This window comes from Bos taurus, chromosome 22 (assembly GCF_002263795.3).
Source record: "Bos taurus isolate L1 Dominette 01449 registration number 42190680 breed Hereford chromosome 22, ARS-UCD2.0, whole genome shotgun sequence".
NCBI lineage: Eukaryota > Metazoa > Chordata > Mammalia > Artiodactyla > Bovidae > Bos > Bos taurus.
Genome location: NC_037349.1, coordinates 10329753 through 10343675, shown reverse-complemented (window position 1 = coordinate 10343675; position 13923 = coordinate 10329753).

Sequence of the window (13923 nt, the reverse complement as noted above, 5' to 3'; positions counted from 1 at the left end):
GGATTCTCCTAGAGAGAGCAGCTCATCCTTTCCTCTACCAGACAGCAAACAAAGGAAAGAGAAGTGTAATTTCCTTTCTTAAGTCTCAGTGATGTAGGAAAGGATGATGAGAGGGAAGAATTTGGACTTTTGTGTTGTTGTTCGGTTACTAGGCCGTGTTTGACTCTTTACGACCCCATGGACTGCAGCACGCCAGGCTTCCTTGTATCTCCTGGAGTTTGCTCAGATTTATGTGCACTGAATCAGTGAAGCTATCTAACAATCTCATCCTCTTTTGCCCCCTTCTCCTTTTGCCTTCAATCTTTCCCAGCATCAGGGAGTTTCTTGTAGGTATCAGTTATGTATAAAGGCCTCATCGCGATAATCCAGTGATGGCTTTTCTGTATTGTATGCTCTGTAAATGAGTAATCAAACATCATTCATATCACGGCTCATTTAGCAAACTTACTTGCCTGCTGTGTACCAGGCACCCAGTTTTGCACTGGTAACATAGGAACACAACAGGGTCTATTTTTAAAATGTGTATTAAGCTCTTCCTATGTGCCAAATATTTCCCAGATGCTAGGGATTCAAGGAGGAGTAAAAAGAAAGCTGTGTGAGAAGAAAGTCTTCTCTCATGAAACTTACTGTCTGGTAAAGGAGATAATCACACAAAATTCACTCTATAATCCTAATAGGTGTTACTAAGGGTAGGTATGTGGTGCCTGAGGGTGAGGAGGAGGTAGAAGACCCCAGACTGAGAAGCTGCAGCTGGTCTCTTGCTGATGCTTCGAGTTGCGGCACCAACAGGAGCACTGAGCCCTGACTGGGTGCATTCTCCTGGGTTTCTTAGTCTGACGCATGTGCAGAGAAGGCCCTCAGTCTAGCGGAAGGACAAAAGGAGGCAGAAGTCACCAGCTGGAATCCATCTCGGCTGAGAAATGCGTGCCAACACCAGGACCAAGTGAGATGATGATTGGCCAGAACCTGCCCCCCCCACACACACCCCGAAAACTGCCCCTATGTTAACAATCTAAGCCGACCCTGTTGGGGGCAACTCGCTCCAAGTTCACCTGTGTGCTCCCTTTATACTATTTTGTTTTTTCCACACATACTTGTTTCTTCCACACATACTGTGTTTCTAATAAGTGCTTTTACCGTTTTCACAGTCTTGGTCTGTTTTCTTTCATTAAAGGAAACGAGCTGAGGTCCTTCTTCCAGCTTTTCACCACCAGAATCAAGGGCATTAAAGTGGAATTCAGTCTAACCTGAGGTATCAGAAATGACTTCTAATAAGAGATGCTCTAAGCCAAGATTTAAAACCTCCTCAGAGTAAACTCAGTGCAGAAGTTGGGGAAGAGCAAGGAAGACCACAAAGACCTCGCAAGGGACAAGCAGAGTCCCAGGGACTAAAAAGAAATGAGGGAGATGATGCGAGATGAGTCTAGAGAACTAAAGGGCCACATGCAGGGACCTACAGTCTTCCTAAGGATTCTTATCTTCATTTTGAAAGTAACACAAATTGGAGAGTTTTTAGTAGGAACGACATGATCAGACTTTGTGTTTTTAATGATCACCTTGATTTCAGTGTAAAGAATTCAATCCTTAAATAAGTATGCCCTTGGTGCACACTACAGGCCAAGTACTGGTCTGTGTCCTGAGTCCACAGCAGTGGACAAATGCGGACTCCCTGTTTTTGAGGATCTCATAGACAATACATAAATAGTACATAAGATGGTGAGAAGTGCTCTCAAGAATATTGGAACCCAGGGACTTCGCTGGCAGTCCAGTGGCTAAGACTCCATGCTTCCAGGGCAGGGGCCCAGGTTCGATCCCTGGTCAGGGAACTCGGTCCCATGTGCTGCAACTAAGACCTGGTGCAGCCAAATATTACAAAAGAATATTGGAACCCAGGTAAGAATAAGAGGGTTAGGGTCTAGTTGTTTTATTAGTTTGAACCATATGAAAGTACTGCTCTCTTTGCATCTTCCTTCTCTTTTAACCTCAGGATGATATTTAGTTTATGTGGCACAGCTGAGGAGAATGACATTAGAATTACATCATTCAACCTAACAGTTGGAAGAGTCAGAGAAGTCCTAATGAGGTGACCCAGAGGCAAGCCATGCAAACTCACAGCAGGGAGAGCCTCCCAAGCAAAAGGACAGCAGATGCAGAGAATGTACTTAGAGTGTTTGAAGAAGAGAGAGGAGGCCAATGTGGCTGAAGAGTAATGGACAAGAGGGAAGATTGGTAGCAGGGGCCAGAGGGTGCTGGGTCTTGTAGACCATGGTATGAAATTTGCTCTTCTTTGAATGAGATGAGCTGTTGAGGAATTTTGACCAGAGGAGCTGCAAGACCTGTCATTTTTATTTTTTTTTTTTTGCTTTTATTATTTTTTTTTAATTTTATTTTTAAACTTTACATAATTGTATTAGTTTTGCCATATATTGAAATGAATCCACCACAGGTATACATGTGTTCCCCATCCTGAACCCTCCTCCCTCCCCATACCATCCCTCTGGGTCGTCCCAGTGCACTAGCCCCAGGCGTCCAGTATCGTGCATCGAACCTGGACTGGCATCTCTGTCATTTTTAAAAGGACTGTTCTGTTCGTGGTAGATTTTAGGAAGCCAATATACAGATGGATCACTGTAAAATCTTTCAACTTTGCTGTGTTTTTAATTTTTCTTAATAAAATGAGAAGACTTTCCTCTGCTGGATTGTAAACAGACTTTGGTGAGGGGTGGGCAGGGAGGGCCATACTGCAATAATTCACACAGGAGTGGAGACAGACAGAAATGGTTAGATTCCAAATAAATTTTGAAGATAGGGCCAATAAACTTTGCTTACAGAATGGATCCAGATGTGAGAAAAAAAGATAATGCTTAAGGTTTTAGATCTGAGCCACTGGAAGGATGGGGTTGCTATCTCTTGAAATCTGGAAGGCAGTCTATTCAAACAGATTTGGAGAAGACTTTTGGGACAAGGTGAGTTTGTGATGCCTGTTGGACATCTAAGTGGAGATATCAAATAAGCAATTGAATATACAATCAGTAATTCACAGTAAACATTACGATAAAGATATAAAGATCAATGCCTTGAGAATTAAATGGAAATACTCTGTTGAGCCTAAAGCCCGTGACTCATGCTGTTGTTCTAGGCTAGTTTGTTTGTAGGTGGTTATCAGCTACTTCGTATTACCATTCAGAATATTTATATACATTACTATGTTCTGTTCACTTATGTGCATTACTATCTGCTATTCACAGTTTTATTTTTTAATCTTGGTCTTATTTAAACAGATTATACATTTCTTGAGAAAAGATCTATTTTCTCTTGCACACTTCACAATGCTGTATCACAGACATTTTATAATGCTCATATAGTAAATTATTGGAATGTAGAGTTTGCTGTTATCATAAAGCATCCATTTTCTTACAAGTATTTAATTTGGGCACTTGTAGCTCTCCTCTGAAAATAAGGGTAGAATTGTGATTTTCAATCTATTGCACCTCCAAGCCCATATCAAGTCAGAGAAGTAAAAGAAAGCCTTCTTATGTGACCTACTTAAACTCAAAAGCTCTCGCACAGCAAAGGAAACAAAATGAAAAAAGACCCCAGATTGGAAGAAAATATTTGCAAATGATGTAACTGACAAAAAAACCTACAAACAGTTCATGATGCTTAACAGCATCAAAATGAACAACCCAATCCAAAAATGGGCAGAAGACCTAAATGGACATTTCTCCAAAGAAGACATACAGATGGCCAAGGGGCACATGAAGAGATGTTGCTGCTGCTAAGTCACTCCAGTCATGTCCGACTCTGTGCGACCCCACAGACGGCAGCCCACCAGGCTCCTCTGTCCCTGGGATTCTCCAGGCAAGAACACTGGAGTAGGTTGCCATTTCCTTCTCCAATGCCTGAGAGTGAAAAGTGAAAGTGAAGTTGCTCAGTCGTGCCCAACTCTTAGCAACCCCATGGACTGCAGCCTACCAGGCTCCTCCGTCCATGGGATTTTCCAGGCAAGAGTACTGGAGTGGGTTGCCATTGCCTTCTCTGGAAGAGATGTTAAACATTGCCAATTATTAGAACATTGCTAATTATTACTGAAAAATGCAAATCAAAACTACAATGAGGTATCATCTCACACCAGTCAGAATGGCTATCATCAAAAAATCCACAAACAAGAAATACTGGAGAGGGTGTGGAAAGAAGGTAACCATCTTACACTGTTGGTGGGAATGTAAATTGGTACAGCTACTATGGAGAATAGCATGGAGGTTCCTTAAAAAATTAAAGGGAGGGTTATCATATGACCCTGCAATCCTACTCCTGGGCATAGATCCAGAGAAAAACATGGCCGAAAAGGATACATGCACCTCTGTGTTCACTGCAGCACTGTTTACAATAGCCAAGACATAGAAGCAACCTAAATGTCCACTGACAGAAGAGTGCATAAAGAAGACGTTGTACATAAACACAGCCATATTATACAGCCATTAAAAAGAATGAAATAATGTCATCTGCAGCAATATGAACGAACCCAAGATTGTCATTCTGAGTCAAGTAAGTCAGATAAGCAGAAACATTGTATGACATACCTTATATGCAGAATCTGAAAAGGTATGACACAAATCAACTTGTTTAAAAGCAGAAACAAACTCACAGACCTAGACAAGGAACTTACGGTTGAGGGGGAAGGATGGGGGGAAGGGATAGTTAGGAAGTTTGGGATCAACATGTACACACTGCTATATTTAAAATGGATAACCAACGAGGACTCACTTTGCTCAATGTTATGTGGAAGCTGTAGCCTGCCAGGACCTTCTGTCCATGGGATTATCTTGACAAGAATACTGGAGTAGGTTGCCATTTCCTCCTCCAGGGGGATCTTCTTGACCCAGGGACCGAAAGTGTGTCTCCTGAAGCTTTTGTATTGGCAGCTGGATTCTTTGCCCACCTAGGGGAGAAGGGATACATGTATATGTATGGCTGAGTCCCTTTGCTGTTCACCTGAAACTATCACAGCATTGTTAATTGGCTATAATCCAATACAAAATAAAAAGGTTAATTTAAAAAAAAGAGCCTTCTTAGAAAAAAGAAAGGCTCAGCTCTCCTCCATGTTAGCTTAAAACTCAGACTTCATGTGATAGCAAGACAGTTCCCAAGAAGTTCAAGTATACATGCACCCTGTCCAAGTCCAGCAAGAAAGAGATCCTTCCCTGTAGTCTTGGATTCACTAATGGAACCAATATGGCTACCTGCCCATCCCTTAACAAATTACAGAGCTTGGAAAATTCTGTGCTGTGATTGGCCAAATATGAGTCATACACTTTACCTCTGGTTCACCCAAAGAGCATGGACTAGAGAAGAGGAGTGGTTCTCCAGGAGAAACTGGATCACTGTCACCGAAATAAGGAAATGGATGAAAAAAAGTCAAAGTGTTAGTCAGTTATGTCTGACTCCTTGTGACCTTATGGACTGTAGCCCGCCAGGCTCCTCTGTCCATGGAATTCTCCAGGCAAGAATACTGGAGTGGGTTGCCATTCCCTTCTCCAGGGGATATTCCTGACCCAAGGATCAAACCCAGGTCTTCTGCATTGCAGGTAGATTCTTTACTATAAGGAAGTGGACTTTGTTGTTGCTAAGTCATGTTCAACTCTTTGTGACCACATGAACTACAGCACAGGCTTCCCTGTCCTTCACTGTCTGCTGGAGTTTGCTCAGATTCCGTCCATTGAGTCGGTGATGCTATCTAACCATCTCATTCTCTGCCGCCCTCTTCTCCTTTTGCCTTCAGTCTTTCCCAGCATCAGGGCCTTTTTCAGGATGGATAGCAAGGATCAAAAAACAATGCATGCTACACCTAGAACTGCAAAGGCCTAAGCATTGTTACTTCCTTAAGCACTTGAAAGAAGTTAGTAATGCCATGCATGCACTTCGAATCTCTTCTGATTCTGTCTACAATACTGCATGTCCCCCTGAATCATTCAGCTGTCACATACTCACTTGTCACTGCTGAATGAACCTCAACCAAAAGTAAATGCATGCACCTCAAAGTTAACCAGCTGGAAGGGTCAGTATCTTAGCACGTCACTTTCCAGGATCCTCCCACCGAGGCATGCAGGTAGTTTCTTGTCCTGCAGCTCTTTCCTATTGTCAGCCTGCCTGAAACATATTTATTTGCCCTCAGTACCCTGGAGGCAGGGTGGCTGCTAGCTAAGGTGCCTGGGAAACCACTGCAGAGGCAAGTGACAATGAATCAGCTTAAATTCATCTTCTAGGATATTTACATAATGTAGAATCTTGAAAGCAAAATGTATCTACAGATATGTCTTTTTAGCTTCACCATTTCCATTTCTTTCTATACTAACAGGTACTCTCCCACCACCACCACCCCCAGCCCACCCCCCAGCTACAAGATGATCTAACTTGTTTGGCTTTTTTTTTTTTTTTTTTAACATTTTAGTTCAAATGTTGCTGCAGTAAACGGATAACTTTGGTATAAAGGAAATGTTGACTCTACCTATGAGTCTGGAATTTGGGTCCCTCCTCCTCTTTGCTGCTTCCCTGGACACCAGACATCACATTCTCTGTCCTAGGACCTGTTTCGAGTTGGTCATAAGACGGGCAGAAAATCAAGCCAAATCTAAATGAATGGTTGTTGAAGTTACTCTCATATCCTGGAGCTGTGTGTGTCATGAAACAGGCTGCTTTAATTAAGAAGCACAGTTCTGATCAGAATCATTGCTCTGTGGTCCTGTTCATCAGAATTTCATGTTTGGAAACGGGATTTGGGTCTGGTTAGTTTTAAAATCTCTAATGTGGGAAAAGGTAACATAGGGTAGTGCTAACCATGCACTTAGTGAACAGTATGTTCTAGATGATTCCAGTATTGTTAATGCTGTATGTAGAGAATTACAAGAAGAGATACCCAAATGTTACCTTAAGGAATGGAATTATCAATTATTTAACTTGATTGCTTACTTTTCAAAATAGTCCTAGATGACATGTACCACATCTGTCTCCGATAAAGTAATTTTTAGAGAAAGAATAGTTTATCATGCCAATATCCCAGAGTCAAAATATGCAACAAATACAAGTGAAAAATCCATCTAATTGTGCTTCTCACTGCTCAAAACCACTGTGGATCTTTTTCTTGCTTGGCATACATCATTTGTTCTTTCCTTTAAAAAAAGCAAACCATGTCCTGGATTCTTGGGAGTAAATGAAAAATACAAGTATGGCTCCTGCCTTCCTAGAATTAACTAGCTAACTAACCAGCTAACTTTCTAGTGGAGAAATAAGCCGACAGCAAACCAAGGGTGTTACAGTCGATAACAGTTCTAGGCATCCCTCACCAAAACACCCAACCCTCCTTCTACAGAATAAATTCTGTCCTTGGCACATCAGGGCTTCTGTCACAGCTCAGATGGTAAAGAATTCCCCTGCAATGCAGGGGACTCTGGTTCAATTCCTGGGTTGGGAAGATCCGCTGGAGAAGGAATAGGCTACCCACTCCAGTATTCTTGGGCTTCCCTCGTGGCTCAGCTGGTAAAGAATCCTCCTGCAATATGGGAGACCTGGGTTTCATCCCTGGGTTGGGAAGATCCCCTGGAGAAGGGAAAGGCTACCCACTCCAGTATTCTGGCCCGGAGAATTCCATGGACTGTAGAGACCATGGGATCGCAAAGAGCTGGACAGGACTGAGCGACTTTGGCTTTCACTCACGTGGCACATCAGATGACAAGCATGTTGAACTGTCTCGTGGCAGCACTGCTGCTGGTCAGTGCTTCAGTGTGAGCCTCATCCCTATCTTGTTCACAGGGCAGTTTTCAATTATCAGGGCATTGTTCAATTATTCAAGTATTCATGCACATAGGAAACAAACTTAGGGTTACCACAAAGAAAGGGGGATGGATGAGTTAAGAGGCTGTGATTAACATACATACCCCACTATGTGTAAAATAGATAACAAGGACCTACTGTATAGCACAGGGAACGATACTCAATATTTTGTAATAACCTATAAGGGAAAAGAATCTGAAAAAGAGTATTGATATGTGTAACTGGGTCACTGTGCTTTATACCTGCAACTAATACAACATAGTAAACCAACTATACTTCAATTTTTAAAAAAGAAAAAAAATGATTCGCGTGCTTACTTGCCCTTATTTTACAAAAATGAAAGTCCAAATACTAGTTATAGAAAATGTAGATTGTATAAATGTAATTTGAATGATACAAAGATGAAATTGTTAAGTGTGCCGGAAGGAGTGAATCTCTAGCCTCAACCAGACAATCAGGCATTCAAGATTGTAAACAGAGTAAAAGAAAGGAGAAAATCAGAGAGCAAGAAAATCCTGGAAATATTCATTGTTAAATGTTGTAGCTAAGAGTTTAGGTATGTTTAGAGATTTTGATCTCACGTCTTAGCTCCGTAGGAAAGGATTCCTCCTAAAACAAGTCAGTTTGTTTGAATTTTAGATACATTTGCAGGAGTGCTTTATGTTTGAAAGTTGGAACTGCCTTTGGTTTTCACCATTGGCTGTATTCTAAATCAATTATCACATCAGTGATGTTAACACCCACAAGTTTATAGTGATATTAAGAAAAGAGAGAACTTACAAACCATCTACAAGTTGCTATCGTAAGTGGCTAAATTATATATTGATGGTAAAAGAAGAGGAAGAGTAAAACATGCATTCTGCCTTTCTTGGACAAATTGTATTTTAGGGTAGCCAAAGAGTTGTTAAGGAAAAGTCCTTCTGTATGAAATATTTCCTACTAATAAATGTAAAAGAAATGATTTAAAAAATCATTTCAGAAACTAAAAATATATCATATTTAAATAACAATCATCAGTGGCTGCTAAAACCATTGAAAGATTGATGGATAGAGTTTGAACGGATGGATTGAGTGGACAACACCTGGACCCACTGATCAGCTGTAACATCACTAAGAGTTGAGTAACCATACATCATACACGTCCTAAGGTGGTGCAATCAAAAATATACTGTGTCACCTACGAAGTATTTTTGCCATTCCCCCAAATACTTTGAGTTTGAATCCAATCAGTCCTACAAACATAGCTATCAGTTTATGGGGAGAAAGGAGAATGAACAATTTAGTAAAGTGTCAAACAACACCAAGAAGATGTAATCAACCAACCCAAGAATGTGGAGAGTTCTATAGGACAAATGAGAGGATTTCCTCAATAAAGAAATTTACCTTAATAGGAGATTTAGACACCAAACAACCAAACAGACTATGTGAATCCTGATTGGACCCATCAATTATAAACAGATGTCTCAGACGTTTTTGAGCCAGTGGGGAAATGTGACCAAAGGCTGGATGTTAGATGATGTTAATATTAAGGAATTATTAATTTCAAGGTGAGTCACGTTGTCAGTGTCGTAATGGTGTTGTGTGACAAGCACACAGCGGCGATGTTTTTTAAAACAATTTGTTGTCTATTATGGACATAAAATGAATAAGGGTGAAATCCTACCATCTCTAGGACTGACATTAAGATACTCCAGAGGGGAGGGAGAAACAGCAGGACAGATGAAAGATGTTTAGGTGAGGGTTGAGAAGGGTTCAGACTCGGCAATGGGGAATTCCTCGGTGGTCAGTTGCTAAGACTCTGTGCTCCCAATGCAGGGGCTGGGCTTTGGTCCATGGTCTGGGAACTAGATCCCACATGCTGCAACTGAGTTCGCAAGCCACAGCTAAAAGATCCTGCATGCTGCAACAAAGATCAAAGATCCCGCATGTCACAGCTAAGACCTGGTGCAGCCACATAAATAAGTAAATAAAGGTAAAATGTTTTAAAAAAGGTGGAGTGATGGGTTTATGCTGGAGATGGGGTTTAATATTACATTCTCTATATTATGTGTATGTTTTATATTTGCCATAATAGGATGTGAAAATTTAAATCAATAATGTATACACACAGGCTTCAGGGCAGCTTGTTTCTGCACCTGACTTGTTACCTGGGGAAGAGACTGAGTGAATGAATCCAAAGAACTATTACACTGGGATCCCTGAGTCATTGTGGGTGTACCTATCTAAATGTGTAATCCCAAGGGAAGGAGCATCTCCCTTTCTTTTTTGTGGAATCCTGAAGGGAAATACAGCAGGAACAACCACTGTGAGGACAAGACCCTCAATCCAAATCACTTCTTTTGGATGGCTGTGTATCCACAGATGACCAGAGGAATGGTCGCTGAAGCCCTCCGGCACACCTGGGGCTGCAGGTATAATTATCTCAGACTGGGGTATTCATCTATGGGCTTCCCTGGTGACTCAGACAGTAAAGAATCTGCCTGCAATGTGGGAAACCCGGATTTGATCCCTGGGTGGGGAAGATCCCCTGGAGAAGAGAATGGCATACGTATAAGGTATAAGGACATTGTGCTTGAATCCTGCGGGCAGCAGTGGGCGTTGACAAGACCACTGCTTTCCAAGGGCACACCTTTGGAATGTTCCAGAGTCAGCAATGCCACCAGGCTCCTAGCTGATACGGCACTAGGCTAATGCCTTTCAGAGCAGTCAGCCCTGGTTGCAGTGGCTGTGATTCCTAGATGCAGGGAAGGAGGTGGAGCCAGGAGAGAAGGGGAGGTCTGGGATTCCCAACGGACTTAGCCATGCGGGGCTTGTCCTGACCAACCAGAGACATCCCTACGGTGAGACTCAGCTGTTTGTCAGCTGGTGAAGCAGGATTTACTCATCACCCCGTTCTTGAATTGCATGATTGTATCATTCATTATATTACATGGAAATGACTCTGACCAGATTCGGTGGTGTGACCAGGATACTCCTCCCACTCCCTGTCTGTTGTGCAATCTTGGGCGGGTTGCCCTTCTTTAAACTAGGATAATAATATCTTGCCTTTCTACCTCCTGGGTTGTTGTGAGGCACTTAAGAGATAATATATGGAACTATAATTTTTGTGAACTATCAAACAGTATTCAAATACAAGGGATCATTATGGCCATTAAGTGACCAGCTGATTTACATCTTAAAGTCACTTATTTTTTAAAATTCTCTGCTGATAATACATGTTTAATTAGTACATTATAAAACAAGATGGTCAAGAAACAACTACAGAGACATTTAGCTTATAGTGTGATCTTTCTGTGTTCTCCAATGTGACATAGGATCCTGGAAATAAAATTTTAGGACTTCCCTGGTGGTCCAGTGGTTAAGAATCCGCCTGCCAAGGGAGGGGACACAGGATCGATCTCTGGTCCAGGAAGATTCCACATGCCGTGGGGCAACTAAGCCCATGTGCCACAAATGCTGAGCCCATGAGCCTAGAGGCCATGCTCCATAACAAGAGAAACCACTGCAATGAGAAACCCATGCACTGCAAGGAAGAGTAGCCACCCCCAACCACCACCCCTGCTCTTCACAACTAGAGAAAGCCCACAGACGATAGCAAAGACCTGGCACAGTCAAAAGTAAATAGGAAATCTTACTCATATTTTACAGTTAGAGCCTTGAATACATGCCCATCAGTTTATGACACAAATAAGTTGCTGTATATATTCCATAAGTCACGCTTATTATTTTACAATCTCAATTTTATAATATTTCTTCTGTTCAATGATGTATAATGAACCGGGAAACTAGACCAGAGTTGGCAAACTATGGCGCATGGAATAAATCTGGCCATCACCTATTTTTGTATGGCCTGCAAACCGAGAACCATTTGACATTTGGAAACTTTAAAACAAACTCAAAACAAGAATATTTTATGACATGTGAAAATTATATGAAATTCAAACTTCAGTGTTCATTAACTGGAACACAGCCACACCCACTCATTTCTGTCCTGTATGTGGCTAAAATGACAGAGCAGTTATGAGAGAGACCATATGGACCACAAAGCCTGAAATATTTACTGTTTGGCTCTTTACAGAACAGCTTGACTAACACCAGAATAGAGGATTCAAAGGGACAGAGGTGAAAAAAAATTTTTTTTTTCTGGGATGCTAGCTCTCTCTTAGGATAAATAAATCTGGGGTATATGAACTCAAATTATGTATATACGATAAAGGAAATTCTTAGTTATGGTTGTAATACGCAATGACCAGTTCTGAGTCAATTAAAAAATTCTATAATATAGTAAGTAAAATACAGATAAATGGAATACAATTACATTGTTAAAAATATGTTCTCATTTTTCTCAAAGTTGATGCCAAAGTAAAGAGAACTGGACAGAGTATATTTATCCTCTAACAGAAAGTAGAAACTGATGCTGATTAGGGAAAGAGGAAATTTATTGGAAAGAGGATTCTGGAGCAGTTCCAGAGAAAGGACAGCAAACCGGTGAGCTCCAGGTCGCCAGCAGCAAGAGACCCTGGTCCCGCTCTCAGGGCATTTCCACACGGTTTCAGGAGGCTTCTATTTGAATTTGGGGAAGAAATAAGCTGATGGGCCCAGTTTGTGGCTGTGGAGGCCAGGGGTGGAGTAATGTGAGTGGGAGCTTGCTGGAATCCCATCGTTGGAATGAAGAAGGAACAAAGAGGATGTGAAAGGGGAAAAAGGATGCCAGGCAAACAAAATCCAACAGATGTTCTCATCAGGAGCGTCTCAGGAAACACAGGCTTTAGCCCCAACATCAGCCCCAAATGAGTAAATGTGAATAAGTCATCTCATTGTGTGGCAGGGGTATTTACATTTTTTGTTAATATGAAAGGAGGGCCACAATTAGACCCACCTGCCATAAAACTATTCCTTGGTCACAGTACACAAAATTCCAACCCTCAGAACAAAAATTTTAAAGGTAAAGAACAATCCTTCCAGAGGGTCAGATTAAAAGATAACTGTGTAGGCACTATCACCATTTCTACTCAGCACTGCACTAGTTTTCAGCCAGTACACATCTTAAGAAAGTGAAATAGCCAAAGAGATTGTACAGAAATAGAAAAGTTATCATTTTTACAGAAGTTGTGATTGTATGTATACAATGCTCAAAAACTCTATTAACTATTTCAAATAAGAAGTAAACTCAGCAATGTCACTGAATGAGGGTCAATGTACAAAATTTCATCTTATTTCTGTATCAGCAACACAATAACAAAATGAAATTTAAAAAAGGTACCATTGACAAAAATAGCACAAAAACATTAAATATGTAGGAATAAATCTGACAAAAGATGTGCAGCCAATTTCCTCAAATTACCTATAAATTAATTCAATTCCAGTGAAAAATCTCAGAAGAGCTTTAATTTTGGTGGAAATGAATCAGCTGACTCTAAAATTTATAAAGAAAAATGCAAAAGGTGAAGAATAGCTGAGGCAATTTTGAAGAAGAAAAACAAATTTGGAGGATCTCTGTCTACTAGGATGGCCAACTATTCTAGTTTGCCAAGTTCTGAGGGGTTTTCTGAGATGCAATACTTCCAGTTTTAAAACCTAGAAAGTTAAATATATCAAATTACTATTTTGTACATCTTGAACTAATACAGTGTTATATGTCAATTATACCTCAACAAAAATGTGGGGAGTGGGGGACTACAATGTACTGGGAAAACTAGGATTTAGTATAGAGCTATCGTTAATAAGATGGCATGATATTGGCATGTGCATATAAACAAAATAAACCAATGAGAGAGAACAGAGAGACCAGAAATAGACTCATACATACATCACCATCAGGTTACGACAGACGGCAGAACAGTAGGCCTTTTGGGAAACGGTGGTCTATTCCATAATTGGTACTGAGTAAGTGGCTATCCATGGGGGTGGCGGAAGACACCTCAATTTCTAATTCAACACAAAAAATAAATTCCAGATGGACTATGTTTCTAAATATAAAAGATAAAACGATAAAGCTTTTAGGGAAAAAATAGGAGAATGTTCAACCACAACATGGACAAAGACTTTTTAAATAAGGTACTGCTGCTGCTAAGTCACTTCAATTGTGTCCAA